The following is a 14,743-nucleotide window of genomic DNA, read 5'->3' as shown; positions in this document are numbered from 1 at the left end:
CTACTACTAGCTATATAGAGACATATATATGTTGTATATTATTATGAATATGATAAAGATACTAACTACTTAAGATGGCAGTGGGTTGGTGAGGCATACCTAATTTGATTCTACTTTAATTTGCTTAAATATTTCTATTTCTAAGAACAACATACATATATTTCTAATTAAAGTGATTTGTACAAAAAACTAATGAAGTCTCTCATTATTATTATTATTATTATTATTATTATTATTATTATTATTATTATTATTATTATTATTATTATAGTGAGAACAAAATGGTAAATAGTGAGATAGAAATAAAATTGACAAATAATAAAATTAAAGTATGAATGACTATACACCAATTTTTATATCTTTTGAGATAGAATAAATTACATATTTTTAGTGTTTTCTCCACTTTTTTATAATCCAACTAATAGTTGGTTGTATGTTGATACCTAATTAATTATCCTTTTTCACCCGCAGAACACACTCCACCGATAAGGTCATTGTTGGTAGTCATCTATCCCTTTTTATCACTCAACTCGCACACTCTTTTTCAAAACGATATCATTCACTTTTTCATGCATTGTTGATATGAATATAATTGTATCTAAAAGAACAGTGGCGTTAAGTGTGATCTTATAGTTATTACTCTCTAGCCACGTATATATAATAGACAGTTATCCATATTATTATGTATGTATATGTATTGTTATCATTGACCATTGACCCTTGATATTGGTAAATGCAAGCAAGAGGCAGCTGAAGTAAGTTTAATTAAGTGAATAATGGAGAGTAACTAAGAGCAGACAACATGTACGGGGTTGTCGAATCCCACTACACATGAAAAAGACAAAACAGACCTCCGTGCATGCGTCCTTGTATTAATGCTTAGAGATATATATACACACATAATTCAGAGACCCTTTTCTGAAACTGAGATTCAGCAGACTAATGTGGATTTGATGCTTAATCTGTCTTCCAAGAAGACACATCCAACTCATAAATTCAAAGCCCTTCTCCCCGAAAATCCTGCCAAACCTCCACCCAAGTAAGTAATCATTTTCGTTATCAGATACCTGCTTTTCCATACAATTTCTATTATTTATAATCTTAAATATCGGTCGATTCACTTTTTTATTATTAAATTCTATTTTTTATATATGCTCGGTCACTACGTTTTATTTTATATATATAGTTTTTCTCTTGATTTTAAAGTTGAATTAACTTGCTTGATGATCTAAAAACAACTTATATCTATATGTGATCTATTTTATATATAAAATTACACAGTAAAAATTTAAGTATATAAACGAAACGAATTAATGAAAGAGATTAGATTATGCAATATCGAAAGTAATGATGTAGAAACTAAAAAAAAGTAGTATATGTTTGTTTCTACAATTATACAATAGAAAGATGCAATTAAATTCATATAAAATTGATAATTAAAAGTTGTTAAATGAGTTTAATTAAATTGTCATATGATAATTTTTAACTATCAATTTTTAACTATCAACTTCACATTAAATTAACTGTAACTGAATTTTTACCTTATATATAGAATGAGCGAATACAATTACATGCGTAAAATGTTTTCTACTACATGCCTAACTAGCTAACAATAATTTAATACTTTAAATTTGTTTGTTCCAATTTTTATGAGAGAACAGCAAAAATTAAATTATACTTTTTTCTTATCCTAATTAATTATAGCAAAGCATCTTCTTCTAAATTTAAGCAGGTAAAATTCTACCAAATAGTAATTTAATAAATAAAGTAAAACAGTTTTTTGTTAATATATGACTATGACCTATTAATTAAATAATTTTTATAATTAAAAAATCTAAAATATTATTCCGACCCATAGAACACAAGTGGTAGGTTGGCTATTAGTGAGATCATACCGGAAGAATATGGTGACAGTTCAACAAAAGAGTAATGCAAAAGAAAGTGAAAAGAATTAAAGTTTCGTGAAATAAAGTGAACATGGATGGAGCACCTTACTTCCGAAAAAGTAGACTTGAACATGTTCAACAATTACCTTATAAAATAAGCAAATATAATTACGTGCGTAAAATTTGTTCTACTACATGCCTAGTTAGCTAGCAATAATTCAATACTCTAAATTTATTTGTTCGAATTTTTATGAGAATAACAGAAAATATTCAATTACACTCTTTTCTTATCCTAATCAATTATAGCAAAGCATCTTTTTCTGTATCTAAACTGGTAAAAGTTTATCCAATAAAAATTTAATAAATGAAGCAAAACAATTATTTACTAATATATGACTCCTTCGTATGAATTAATTAATTAATTCTTATAATTAAAAACTTAAAATATTACCCCGCCCATAGAGCAGAAGTGATAGGTTGGCCATCAATAAATTTGTATCGGAAAAATATGGTGGCAGTTTAACAAAAAAGCAGTGTAGAAGAAAGTGAGGAAAAGAATGAAAGCTTTGTAAAAGTGAGCATGGATGGAGCACCTTACCTCCAAAAAGTCGAACATGTTCAACAGTTACCAATAGTTACCTTATAAAATAAGCGAGTATAATTACATGCGTAAAATGTGTTCTACTAGCTACATGCTTAACTAGTTAGCAATAATTCAATACTCTAAAGTTATTTGTTCGAATTTTTATGAGAGTAACAGAAAATATTCAATTACTCTTTTTTTTATCCTAATCAATTATAGCAAAGCATCTATTTCTACATCTAAGCAGGTAAAATTTTACCCAATAAAAATTTAATAAATAAAGTAAAATAATTATTTACTAATATATTACTTTAACCTATTAATTAATTAATTCTTGTAATTGAGAAACTTAAAATGTTATCCTGTTTATAGAGCACAAGTGAAAAGAGCGGTGCATGAAAAAGTGAAAAGAATGGAAGCTTCGTAAAAGTGAGCATGGATAGAGCACCTTGCTGACGTTGGGATTTTTGCTGGTAAAGAATTTATAAAAATAGTCGCGTTGTAGATATAGTTTCTAAACCAACAGAAATCTCTTCGTACAAACGTTTTGGTTGTCACAAGTAACAAACCCCTAAATAAATTGATAACCGAAGTATTCAAACCTCGGGACGTCTTCTCAAGGAACTGCAGGGAAGTACGTTCTTATTATTGGTTATGAAGATTGTAAATTGGGGTTTTGAAGATGAGGAACAAGTAATTTAAATTGCAATTAAAGTAAGTAAAAGACTGTAATTTAAATAAATAACTGTAAAACACACTTTTGGCAAGGTATGAGAAATTAGAAGTCCTATCCTAGTTATCTGGTGCACGAATTGTGAATCACACTTTTCACAACGCGTACCACTAACCAGCAAGTGCACTGGGTCATCCAAGTAATACCTCACGTGAGTAAGGGTCGAATCCCACAGAGATTGTTGGTTTGAAGCAATCTATGGTTATCTTGTAAATCTTAGTCAGGAAGTCAATTATGTTTATCAGTTGAATTGTGAATAACCAAGAGAGCATAAATTAAAGGTTACTTGTTGTGCAGTAATGGAGAATATGTTGGAGTTTTGGAGATGCTTTGTCTTCTGAATCTCTGCTTTCCTCTGTCTTCTTGTTCACGCACGCACGTCCTTCTATGGAAAGCTGTGTGTTGGTGGATCACCGTTGTCAATGGCTACCTTCCATCCTTCCAGTGAAAACTACGCTCACGCGCTCTGTCACAGCACGGCTAATCACCGGTTGGTTCTTGATCCGGTTGGAATAGGATTTACTATCCTTTTGCATCTGTCACTAACGCCCAACCTTCAGGAGTTTGAAACTCGTCACAGTCATTCAATCCTTGAATCCTACTCGGAATACCACAGACAAGGTTTAGACTTTTCGGATTCTCATGAATGCCGCCATCAATTCTAGCTTATACCACGGAGATTCTGATTAAGGAATCTAAGAGATACTCATTCAATCGTATATAGAACGGAGGTGGTTGTCAGGCACACGTTCATAATTTGAGGAGGGTGATGAGTGTCACAGATCATCACCTCCATCACAGTTAAGCGCGAGTGAACATCTTAGATAGGAACAAGCGTGTTTGAATGAAAAACAGAAATACTTGCATTAATTCATCGAGACACAGCAGAGCTCCTCACCCCCAACAATGGGGTTTAGAGACTCATGCCGTCAGAGAATACAAAGTTTAGATATGAAATGTCATGAGATCCAAAATAAGTCTCTAAAAGTTGTTTAAATACTAAACTAGTAGCCTAGGGTTACAAAATTTGGATAAACTATGATGGATGATGCAGAGATCCACTTCTGGGGCCCACTTGGTGTGTGCTGGGGCCCACTTGGTGTGTGCTGGGGCTGAGACTTAAGCAATTCACGTGCAGAGGCCATTTGTGGAGTTGAACGCCAGTTTTTATGCCAGTTTGGGCGTTCAACTCCAGCTTTTGATCCTTTTCTGGCGCTGGACGCCAGAATTAGGCAGAGAACTGGCGTTGAACACCAGTTTACGTCGTCTATCCTTGTGAAAAGTATGGACTATTATATATTGCTGGAAAGCCCTAGATGTCTACTTTCCAATGCAATTGGAAGCATGCCATTTCGAGTTCTGTAGCTCCAGAAAATCCACTTTGAGTGCAGGGAGGTCAGAATCCAACAGCATCAGCAGTCCTTTTTCAGCCTGAATCAGATTTTTGCTCAGCTCCTTCAATTTCAGCCAGAAAAATACCTGAAATTACAGAAAAACACACAACTCATAGTAAAGTCCAGAAATATGAATTTTTCCTAAAAACTACTAGAAATAGACTAAAAACTAACTAAAACATACTCTAAACTATATGAAATTATCCCCAAAAAGCGTATAAAATATCCGCTCATCACAACACCAAACTTAAACTGTTGCTTGTCCTCAAGCAACTAGACAAATAAAATAGAAGACTAGTAGGTTGAGAAGCAATAATATCTCAGAGTTTTTTTGCATGAAGCTCAGATTCTAATTAGATGAGCGGGGCTAGTAGCTTTTTGCTTCCGAACAGTTTTGGCATCTCACTTTATCCATTGAAGCTCAGAGTGATTGGCATCTATAGAAACTTAGAATTCAGATGGTGTTATTGAGTATCCTATTTCAGTATGATGATTCTTGAACACAGCTATTTTATGAGTCTTGGCCGTGGCCCTAAGCACTTTGTTTTCCAGTATTACCACCGGATACATAAATGCCACAGACACTTAATTGGGTGAACCTTTTAGATTGTGACTCAGCTTTGCTAAAGTCCCCAATTAGAGGTGTCCAGAGTTCTTAAGCACACTCTTCTTTTTGCTTTGGACCTTGACTTTAACCGTTCAGTCTCAAGTTTTCACTTGACACCTTCACGCCACAAGCACATGGTTAGGGACAGCTTGATTTAGCCGCTTAGGCCAGGATTTTATTCCTTTTTGGCCCTCCTATCCACTGATGCTCAAAGCCTTGGGATTCTTTTTATTACCCTTGCCTTTTGGTTTTAAGGGCTTTGGCTTTTTGCTCTTGCCTTTTGGTTTTAAGAGCTTTGGCTTTTTCTGCTTGCTTTCTCTTTTTTTTTCTTTCTTTTTTTTTTTCTGCAAGCTTTGTTCTTTGCTGCTTTTTCTTGCTTCAAGAATCATTTTTATGATTTTTCAGATTCTCAATAACATGTCTCATGTTCATCATTCTTTCAAGAGCCAACATATTTAACAGTCTTAAACAACAAATTCAAAAGATATATGCACTGTTCAAGCATTCATTCAGAAGACAGAAAGCATTGCCACCACATTTAACTAATTAGAATTTCTCTTATTAAAACTCGAAATTTTATTGCTTCTTATTCAAAAGATCTACTACTTTATTCATGTTTGCTGATGATGAGAAAAATAAACTATAGCTTAATTGGAGATAAAATCAAAATAGATACTAATTACTACTATATGACTCCTAAGGTAAAATTAAAATAAGAACAGTTATCACAGAGTTAAGGCTAAGATTAGAACTCAACAACCTTGAGGTTTGGGAAGTGGATGTTCCTCTAGTCTGTGAGGTGCTTGGTCCTTCAATAGAGAATTTCTGGCGCTTCAGTTCCTTTAAATCACGCCCTTGCTCCTCTTGGAGTGGGTTGTTTTCCTTTAGGGGCCATGATCTTAGTGATCACGGATAAACACACCAAACTTAGAGCTTTGCTTGTCCTCAAGCAAAAGAAAAAGAAGGAGATGGGTAGAAGGAGAGCTCCTCCCCACCATCCTGGCGTTTGAACGCCCAAACACTGCCTGTTTTGGGCGTTCAACGCCCAAATGCTGCTTTCCTGGGCGTTCAACGCCCAGTTGTTGCCCTTTTCTGGCGTTGAACGCCAGATAGCTATCCTTACTGGCGTTCAGCACCCACTGGATGCCCATTTTGGGCGCTGAACGCCCAAAATGGCCTTCACTGGCGTTTTCTTGCCAGTAAGCTCCATATCTCTGTTTTGTGTGTAGATTCCTTCTGTAACCCTGTAAACTTATGCAAATGATTCTTTACCTTAGTGTCAGTGAACTTTATATAAACAAATAAAAATAAAAATAGGGCAAAATGCTTAGAGGATTGTTGCCCCATAGCTGGGTTGCCTCCCAGCAAGCGCTTCTTTATTGTCTTTAGCTGGACCTTGCTGAGCTTTTAATCTAGCTTCAGCCTTGAGCATTCTTGCTCAATGTTGCCCTCAAGATAATGCTTGATTCTCTGTCCATTGACAATGAACTTCTTATCAGAATCAATATCTTGAAGCTCCACATAACCATATGGTGATACACTTGTAATCACGTATGGTCCCCTCCACCGGGATTTCAGTTTCCCGGGGAATAGCCTGAGTCTAGAGTTAAACAACAGAACCTTCTGTCCTGGTTCAAAGATTCTAGATGACAGCTTTCTGTCATGCCATTTTTTTTATTTTTCTTTATAAAGCTTGGCATTTTCGAAAGCTGTGAATCTGAATTCCTCTAGCTCATTTAGCTGGAGCAATCGTTTTTCTCCTGCTAATTTGGCATCAAAGTTTAGGAATCTGGTTGCCCAGTAGGCCTTATGTTCCAGTTCAACGGGCAAGTGACATGCCTTACCATACACGAGTTGGTATGGGGAGGTCCCTATAGGGGTCTTGAATGCTGTTCTGTAAGCCCACAGAGCATCATCCAAGCTCCTTGCCCAATCCTTTCTACGGGTATTTACTGTCCGTTCCAGGATTCTCTTTAATTCTCTGTTAGAGACTTCAGCTTGCCCATTGGTTTGTGGATGATATGGTGTGGCCACTTTGTGGCGAATTCCATACCGAACCATGGCAGAGTAAAGCTGTTTATTGCAGAAGTGAGTGCCCCCATCACTGATTAACACTCTAGGGACACCAAACCTGCTAAAGATATGTTTCTGGAGGAACTTCAGCACTGTTTTAGTATCATTGGTGGGTGTGGCAATAGCCTCAACCCATTTTGATACATAGTCAACTGCCACCAGAATATAAGTGTTTGAGTATGATGGTGGGAAAGGTCCCATGAAGTCAATTCCCCATACATCAAACAACTCTATTTCCAAGATTCCTTGTTGAGGCATGGCGTAACCATGAGGCAGATTACCAGCTCTTTGGCAACTGTCACAATTACGTACAAACTCTCGGGAATCTTTATAGAGTGTGGGCCAATAAAAGCCACATTGGAGGACCTTGGTGGCTGTTCGCTCACCTCCGAAATGGCCTCCATATTGAGATCCGTGGCAATGCCATAGGATTCTCTGTGCTTCCTCTCTGGGGACACACCTACGGATAATTCCGTCTGCACATCTCTTAAAGAGATAGGGTTCATCCCACAAGTAGTACTTTGCATCAGTGACTAATTTCTTCTTTTGTATTCTATTGTACTCCTTGGGTATGAACCGTGCAGCTTTATAGTTTGCAATATCGGCAAACCATGGTGCTTCCTGAATGGCAAATAGATGCTCATCAGGGAACGTCTCAGAGATCTCAAGAAAAGGGGGGGACGTCCCTTCCACTGGCTCTATCCGGGACAGATGATCAGCCACTTGGTTCTCTGTTCCTTTTCTGTCTCTTATTTCTATATCAAACTCTTGCAGAAGCAATACCCATTTGATGAGCCTGGGTTTTGAATCCTGCTTTGTGAGTAGATATTTAAGAGCAGCATGGTCAGTATACACAATCACTTTTGATCCTACTAAGTATGATCTGAACTTGTCAATGGCGTAAACGACTGCAAGTAGTTCTTTTTCTGTGGTTGTGTAATTTTTCTGGGCATCATTTAGAACGCGACTGGCATAATAAATGACATGCAGAAGCTTGTCATGCCTCTGTCCCAATATTGCACCAATGGCATGATCACTGGCATCACACATTAACTCAAATGGCAATGTCCAGTCTGGTGCATAAATGACTGGTGCTGTGACCAGCTTAGCTTTCAGCGTTTCAAACGCCTGTAGGCACTCTGTGTCAAACACAAATGGCGTGTCAGCAGCTAGCAGATTGCTTAGAGGTTTTGCGATTTTTGAAAAATCCTTTATAAACCTCCTATAGAATCCTGCATGCCCCAGAAAGCTTCTGATTGCCTTAACATTGGCAGGTGGTGGTAATTTTTCAATTACCTCTATTTTTGTCTGATCCACCTCTATTCCCTTGTTTGAGATTTTATGCCCAAGAACAATTCCTTCAGTCACCATGAAGTGACACTTTTCCCAGTTTAAAACTAGGTTGGTTTCTTGGCATTTTTTCAGAACAAGTTTCAGGTGATCAAGACAGGAGCTGAATGAATCTCCATATACTGAGAAGTCATCCATGAAGACTTCCAGAAATTTTTCCACCATGTCAGAGAAAATAGAGAGCATGCATCTCTGGAAGGTTGCAGGCGCATTGCATAGCCCAAAGGGCATCCTTCTATAAGCAAACACTCCAGATGGACATGTGAATGCTGTTTTCTCTTGATCCTGGGGATCCACTGCAATCTGGTTATAGCCTGAATAGCCATCCAAAAAGCAGTAATAATCATGACCTGCTAGTCTCTCTAGCATCTTGTCTTTGAATGGTAAAGGAAAATGATCCTTTCTGGTGGCTGTATTGAGCCTTCTGTAGTCAATACACATGCGCCATCCTGTAACTGTTCTTGTAGGAACCAGTTCATTTTTTTCATTATGAATCACTGTCATGCCTCCCTTTTTGGGGACGACTTGAACAGGGCTCACCCAGGGGCTGTCAGAAATAGGATAAATAATCCCAGCCTCTAGTAACTTGGTGACCTCTTTCTGCACCACTTCCTTCATGGCTGGATTTAGTCGCCTCTGTGGTTGAACCACTGGTTTGGCATTATCCTCCAATAGGATTTTGTGCATGCATCTAGCTGGGCTTATGCCCTTAAGGTCACCTATGGACCACCCAAGAGTTGTCTTGTGTGTCCTTAGCACTTGAATAAGTGCTTCCTCTTCCTGTGAATTTAAAGCAGAGCTTATGATCACTGGAAAAGTGTCACCTTCTCCCAGAAATGCATATTTCAAGGATGGTGGTAGTGGCTTGAGCTCGGGTTTAGGAGGTTTTTCCTCTTTCAGAAGAAAGTTCAGAGGCTCTTTCATGTCCTCTGAATCCTCCAAATCAGGCTGAACATCTTTAAAGATGTTTTCCAACTCTGATTCGAGACTCTCAGCCATGTTGATCTCTTCTACCAAAGAGTCAATGAGATCAACTTTCATGCAGTCTGTTGATGTGTCTGGATGCTGCATGGCTTTGACAGCGTTCAACTTAAACTCATCATCATTGACTCTCAGGGTTATTTCCCCCTGTTGGACATCAATGAGGGATCGTCCAGTTGCTAGGAAGGGTCTTCCTAGAATGAGAGTAGCACTCTTGTGCTCCTCTATTTCCAGCACAACAAAGTTAGTGGGAAAGGCGAATGGCCCAACTCTGACAATCATGTCCTCAATCACGCCTGATGGGTATTTAGTGGAACCATCAGCAAGTTGGAGACATATCCGGGTTGGTTTAACTTCTTCAGTTAAGCCAAGTTTCCTGATAGTGGATGCAGGTATTAGGTTGATGCTTGCCCCAAGATCGCATAAAGCTGTCTTGGTGCAATCACCTTCTAATATGCATGGTATCAGAAAACTCCCAGGGTCTTTAAGCTTTTCAGGAAAGCTTTTCAGAATGACTGCACTGCATTCTTCAGTGAGGAGAACTCTTTCTGTTTCTCTCCACTCCTTTTTATGACTCAAGATCTCTTTCATGAACTTGGCATAAGAAGGTATTTTCTCAAGTGCCTCTGCAAATGGAATCTTTATTTCAAGAGTCCTTAGATAATCTGCAAAGCGAGCAAATTGCTTATCCTGCTCCTCTTGGTGGAGTTTTTGAGGATAAGGTATCTTGGCTTTATATTCCTCAACCTTAGTGGTTAAAGAAGCCTTTTTAGAGGGGTTGTTATCAGCACTTGTATGTGTCTGATCCCTCACTGGCAACTGAGTGCCAGAGTCAGAAGCTGGAGTGACGTTAGACGCCAGTTCACTGTCTGTTCCTGGCGCCTGAACGCCAGAAATGTACCCATTTTGGGCGTTCAACGCTGGATTCTGCCCCATTTGGGCGTTCAACGCCAGATTCTTGCCCATTTCTGGCGTTGAACGCCAATCCTGCCTTGTTTCTGGCGCTGAACGCCAGTTTTGGGCATGGTCTGGGCGTTCAGCGCCAGCCTTCCACCCATTTTCTGGTGTTTTAGTGCCAGAATTATTTTTCCCTGGGCTCTTACTGTCCTTAGGTGAATCTTTGGTGGGTTGCTCATTTCTTGAATTTTTGATGCTTTGAGGTGGGGTATTTAATATTTTCCCACTTCTTAATTGAACTGCTTGGCATTCTTCTGCTATTTGCCTTGATAGCTGCTGCTTTGTTTGCTTAAACTGTTCGTCCATATGTATATTAGCTATCCTTGTCTCCTGTAGCCTGTCCTTGAATTCAGCTAGCTGCTTTGTTAGAAAATCCAATTGCTGATTGAATTCAGCAGCTTGTTTTGCAGTACTGAATTCAGCAGTTACTGTTTTAACCTCTTCATTCATGGAAGGGTTGCTGCTTAGATACAGATGCTGATTCCTGGCAACTGTATCAATGAGCTCTTGAGCCTCTTCAATTGTCTTTCTCATATGGATAGATCCACCAGCTGAGTAATCTAAAGACATCTGAGCTCCTTCTGCAAGCCCATAGTAGAAGATGTCTAACTGAACCCACTCTGAAAACATTTCAAAGGGGCATTTTCGTAGCATCTCTCTGTATCTCTCCCAGGCATCATAAAGAGATTCATTATCTCCTTGTTTAAAGCCTTGGATGTCCAGCCTTAGCTGTGTCATCCTTTTTGGAGGGAAATATTGATTCAGGAATTTTTCTGTCAGCTGTTTCCACGTCCTTATGCTGGCCTTAGGTTGGTTATTTAACCACCTCTTAGCTTGATCTTTTACAGCAAATGGAAATAGTAATAGTCTGTAGACATCCTGATCTATTTCTTTATCATGTACTGTGTCAGCAATCTGTAGAAACTGTGCCAGAAACTCTGTAGGTTCTTCCTGTGGAAGACTGGAATACTGGCAACTTTGCTGCACCATGATAATGAGCTGAGGATTCAACTCAAAGCTACTAACTCCAATGGAGGGTATGCATATGCTACTCCCATATGAAGCAGTAGAGGGGTTAGAATATGACCCCAGAGTCCTCCTGGACTGTTCATTTCCACTTATGTCCATGATGGATATATGGATATAACTTGGACTGATTTATCTTTTTATTTATTTTATTTTATAAGAAGTAAATACTTAAATAAAATAAAATAACTAAAAAGAATTTGAATTTCGAAATTAAAAAAATATTTTTTTTTAGAAAAAGATAAAAATAATTAGTTAATAAAAAAGAAATTTTTGAAAAAGAGGGGAGATATTTTCGAAAATTAGAGAGAGAGAGAGTTAGTTGGGTAGTTTTGAAAAAGTTAAGAAACAAACAAAAAGTTAGTTAGTTAGTTGAAACAAATTTTTGAAAAGATAAGAAGTTAGGAAGTTAGAAAAGATATTTTGAAAAGATATTTTTGAATTTAGTGAGGAGAGAGAAAAACAATAAGATAGTACAAGATTTAAAATTTTTAGATCTAATGCTCCTTGTTTTTGAAAATTTTGGAGGGAAAACACCAAGGAACACCAAACTTAAAAATTTTAAGATCAAGACACAAGGAAAACTCAAGAACACTTTGAAGACTCACAAGAACACAAGAACATGAAGAAAGAACACCAAACTTAAAATTTTTAGAAAACCAAACCAAAATTTTTGAAAACCAAAGGGAAATCAACAAGAAAACACCAAACTTAAAGTTTGGCACAAAATTTAATAGAGAAAATATTATTTATGAAAAAGAAGGTTTTGAAAAGAGTATAAAAGATTCTAACCCAATTACCAAGAACACAGATTAACGCTCTAGCCAAATGAGTTATGGAACTTTCGAAAATTTTAAGAAAGATTATTTTTGAAAACACCAAACTTAAAGTTTGGCACAGGATTTAACAGAAAAATTATTTTTGAAAAAGGTTTTAAAAAATTATGATAGCCAATTACCATGAACATGAACACCACGTTCTAACTAACTGAGTTATCAATTTAAAGTGTTTTAACAAGGAATAAATAATAAAAGACTCTAAACCAAAAAGAAAGATTTTTTTCCAAATCTAAGCAACGAAATAATCCGTCAGTTGTTCAAACATGAACAATCCCCGGCAACGGCGCCTAAAACTTGGTGCACGAATTGTGAATCACACTTTTCACAACGCGTACCACTAACCAGCAAGTGCACTGGGTCGTCCAAGTAATACCTCACGTGAGTAAGGGTCGAATCCCACGGAGATTGTTGGTTTGAAGCAATCTATGGTTATCTTGTAAATCTTAGTCAGGAAGTCAATTATGTTTATCAGTTGAATTGTGAATAACCAAGAGAGCATAAATTAAAGGTTACTTGTTGTGCAGTAATGGAGAATATGTTGGAGTTTTGGAGATGCTTTGTCTTCTGAATCTCTGCTTTCCTCTGTCTTCTTGTTCACGCACGCACGTCCTTCTATGGCAAGCTTTGTGTTGGTGGATCACCGTTGTCAATGGCTACCTTCCATCCTTCCAGTGAAAACTACGCTCACGCGCTCTGTCACAGCACGGCTAATCACCGATTGGTTCTCGATCCGGTTGGAATAGGATTTACTATCCTTTTGCATCTGTCACTAACGCCCAACCTTCAGGAGTTTGAAGCTCGTCACAGTCATTCAATCCTTGAATCCTACTCGGAATACCACAGACAAGGTTTAGACTTTCCGGATTCTCATGAATGCCGCCATCAATTCTAGCTTATACCACGGAGATTCTGATTAAGGAATCTAAGAGATACTCATTCAATCGTATATAGAACGGAGGTGGTTGTCAGGCACACGTTCATGATTTGAGGAGGGTGATGAGTGTCACAGATCATCACCTCCATCACAGTTAAGCGCGAGGGAACATCTTAGATAGGAACAAGCGTGTTTGAATGGAAAACAGAAATACTTGCATTAATTCATCGAGACACAGCAGAGCTCCTCACCCCCAACAATGGGGTTTAGAGACTCATGCCGTCAGAGAATACAAAGTTTAGATCTGAAATGTCATGAGATCCAAAATAAGTCTCTAAAAGTTGTTTAAATACTAAACTAGTAGCCTAGGGTTACAAAATTTGGATAAACTATGATGGATGATGCAGAGATCCACTTCTGGGGCCCACTTGGTGTGTGCTGGGGCCCACTTGGTGTGTGTTGGGGCTGAGACTTAAGCAATTCACGTGCAGAGGCCATTTTTAGAGTTGAACGCCAGTTTTTATGCCAGTTTGGGCGTTCAACTCCAGCTTTTGATCCTTTTCTGGCGCTGGACGCCAGAATTGGGCAGAGAACTGGCGTTGAACGCCAGTTTACGTCATCTATCCTTGTGCAAAGTATGGACTATTATATATTGCTAGAAATCCCTGGATGTCTACTTTCCAATGCAATTGGAAGCATGCCATTTCGAGTTCTGTAGCTCCAGAAAATCCACTTTGAGTGCAGGGAGGTCAGAATTCAACAGCATCAGCAGTCCTTTTTCAGCCTGAATCAGATTTTTGCTCAGCTCCTTCAATTTCAGCCAGAAAAATACCTGAAATTACAGAAAAACACACAACTCATAGTAAAGTCCAGAAATATGAATTTTTCCTAAAAACTACTAGAAATAGACTAAAAACTAACTAAAACATACTCTAAACTATATGAAATTATCCCCAAAAAGCGTATAAAATATCCGCTCATCATTATCCTTATCAATGATGATGAAAATTGAATCTTAATTCTACTTAGTTAACCTTTGCTAGGGCAAGGGAAAGTCAAGTGACTAATTAGTTAGATCCTCAAATCCTAGTTAATCCCTAAGGAAAGATTGGGATTATTGAAGTTCAATTCAATTAGCAAAGAGAACGATTATCAATCATGTTGAGTTTGATAACTCCTGAGTTACTGATTTCTTAATCAAGACCAAAAGGGGAAAAATAAATCTACTGGAATAAAAAAGTCTTCAGATTGGGGATAAAAGTAACATAATTAAAAGAAAGCAATTGTAAACTGAAATACCTCAAATAACATTAATTTAAAGAGTAGTCTGTAACATAGAATAATTCATAAATTAAATTGAGAAAATAATAAAAAGGAATGTTGAACCTGATAGAAAGAGATAATCCTGAAAGCGATTAAAATCCTAAATCTAAATCCTAA

The 14,743-nt window shown here is 37.5% G+C and overlaps 1 pseudogene; it reads left to right on the top strand.

Moving 5' to 3' along the window:
- The first annotated feature begins 634 nt into the window (after nt 1-634).
- LOC112780062 (auxin-induced protein AUX28-like) overlaps nt 635-14,743 on the top strand; it is a 46,761-nt pseudogene continuing 32,652 nt past the window's right edge.

The sequence above is a fragment of the Arachis hypogaea genome, chromosome 19 (assembly GCF_003086295.3).
Source record: "Arachis hypogaea cultivar Tifrunner chromosome 19, arahy.Tifrunner.gnm2.J5K5, whole genome shotgun sequence".
In the NCBI taxonomy this organism is placed as follows: Eukaryota; Viridiplantae; Streptophyta; class Magnoliopsida; order Fabales; family Fabaceae; genus Arachis; species Arachis hypogaea.
The sequence above is the reverse complement of the archived record's forward strand: the minus strand, read 5'-3'. Positions and strand labels throughout refer to the sequence as shown.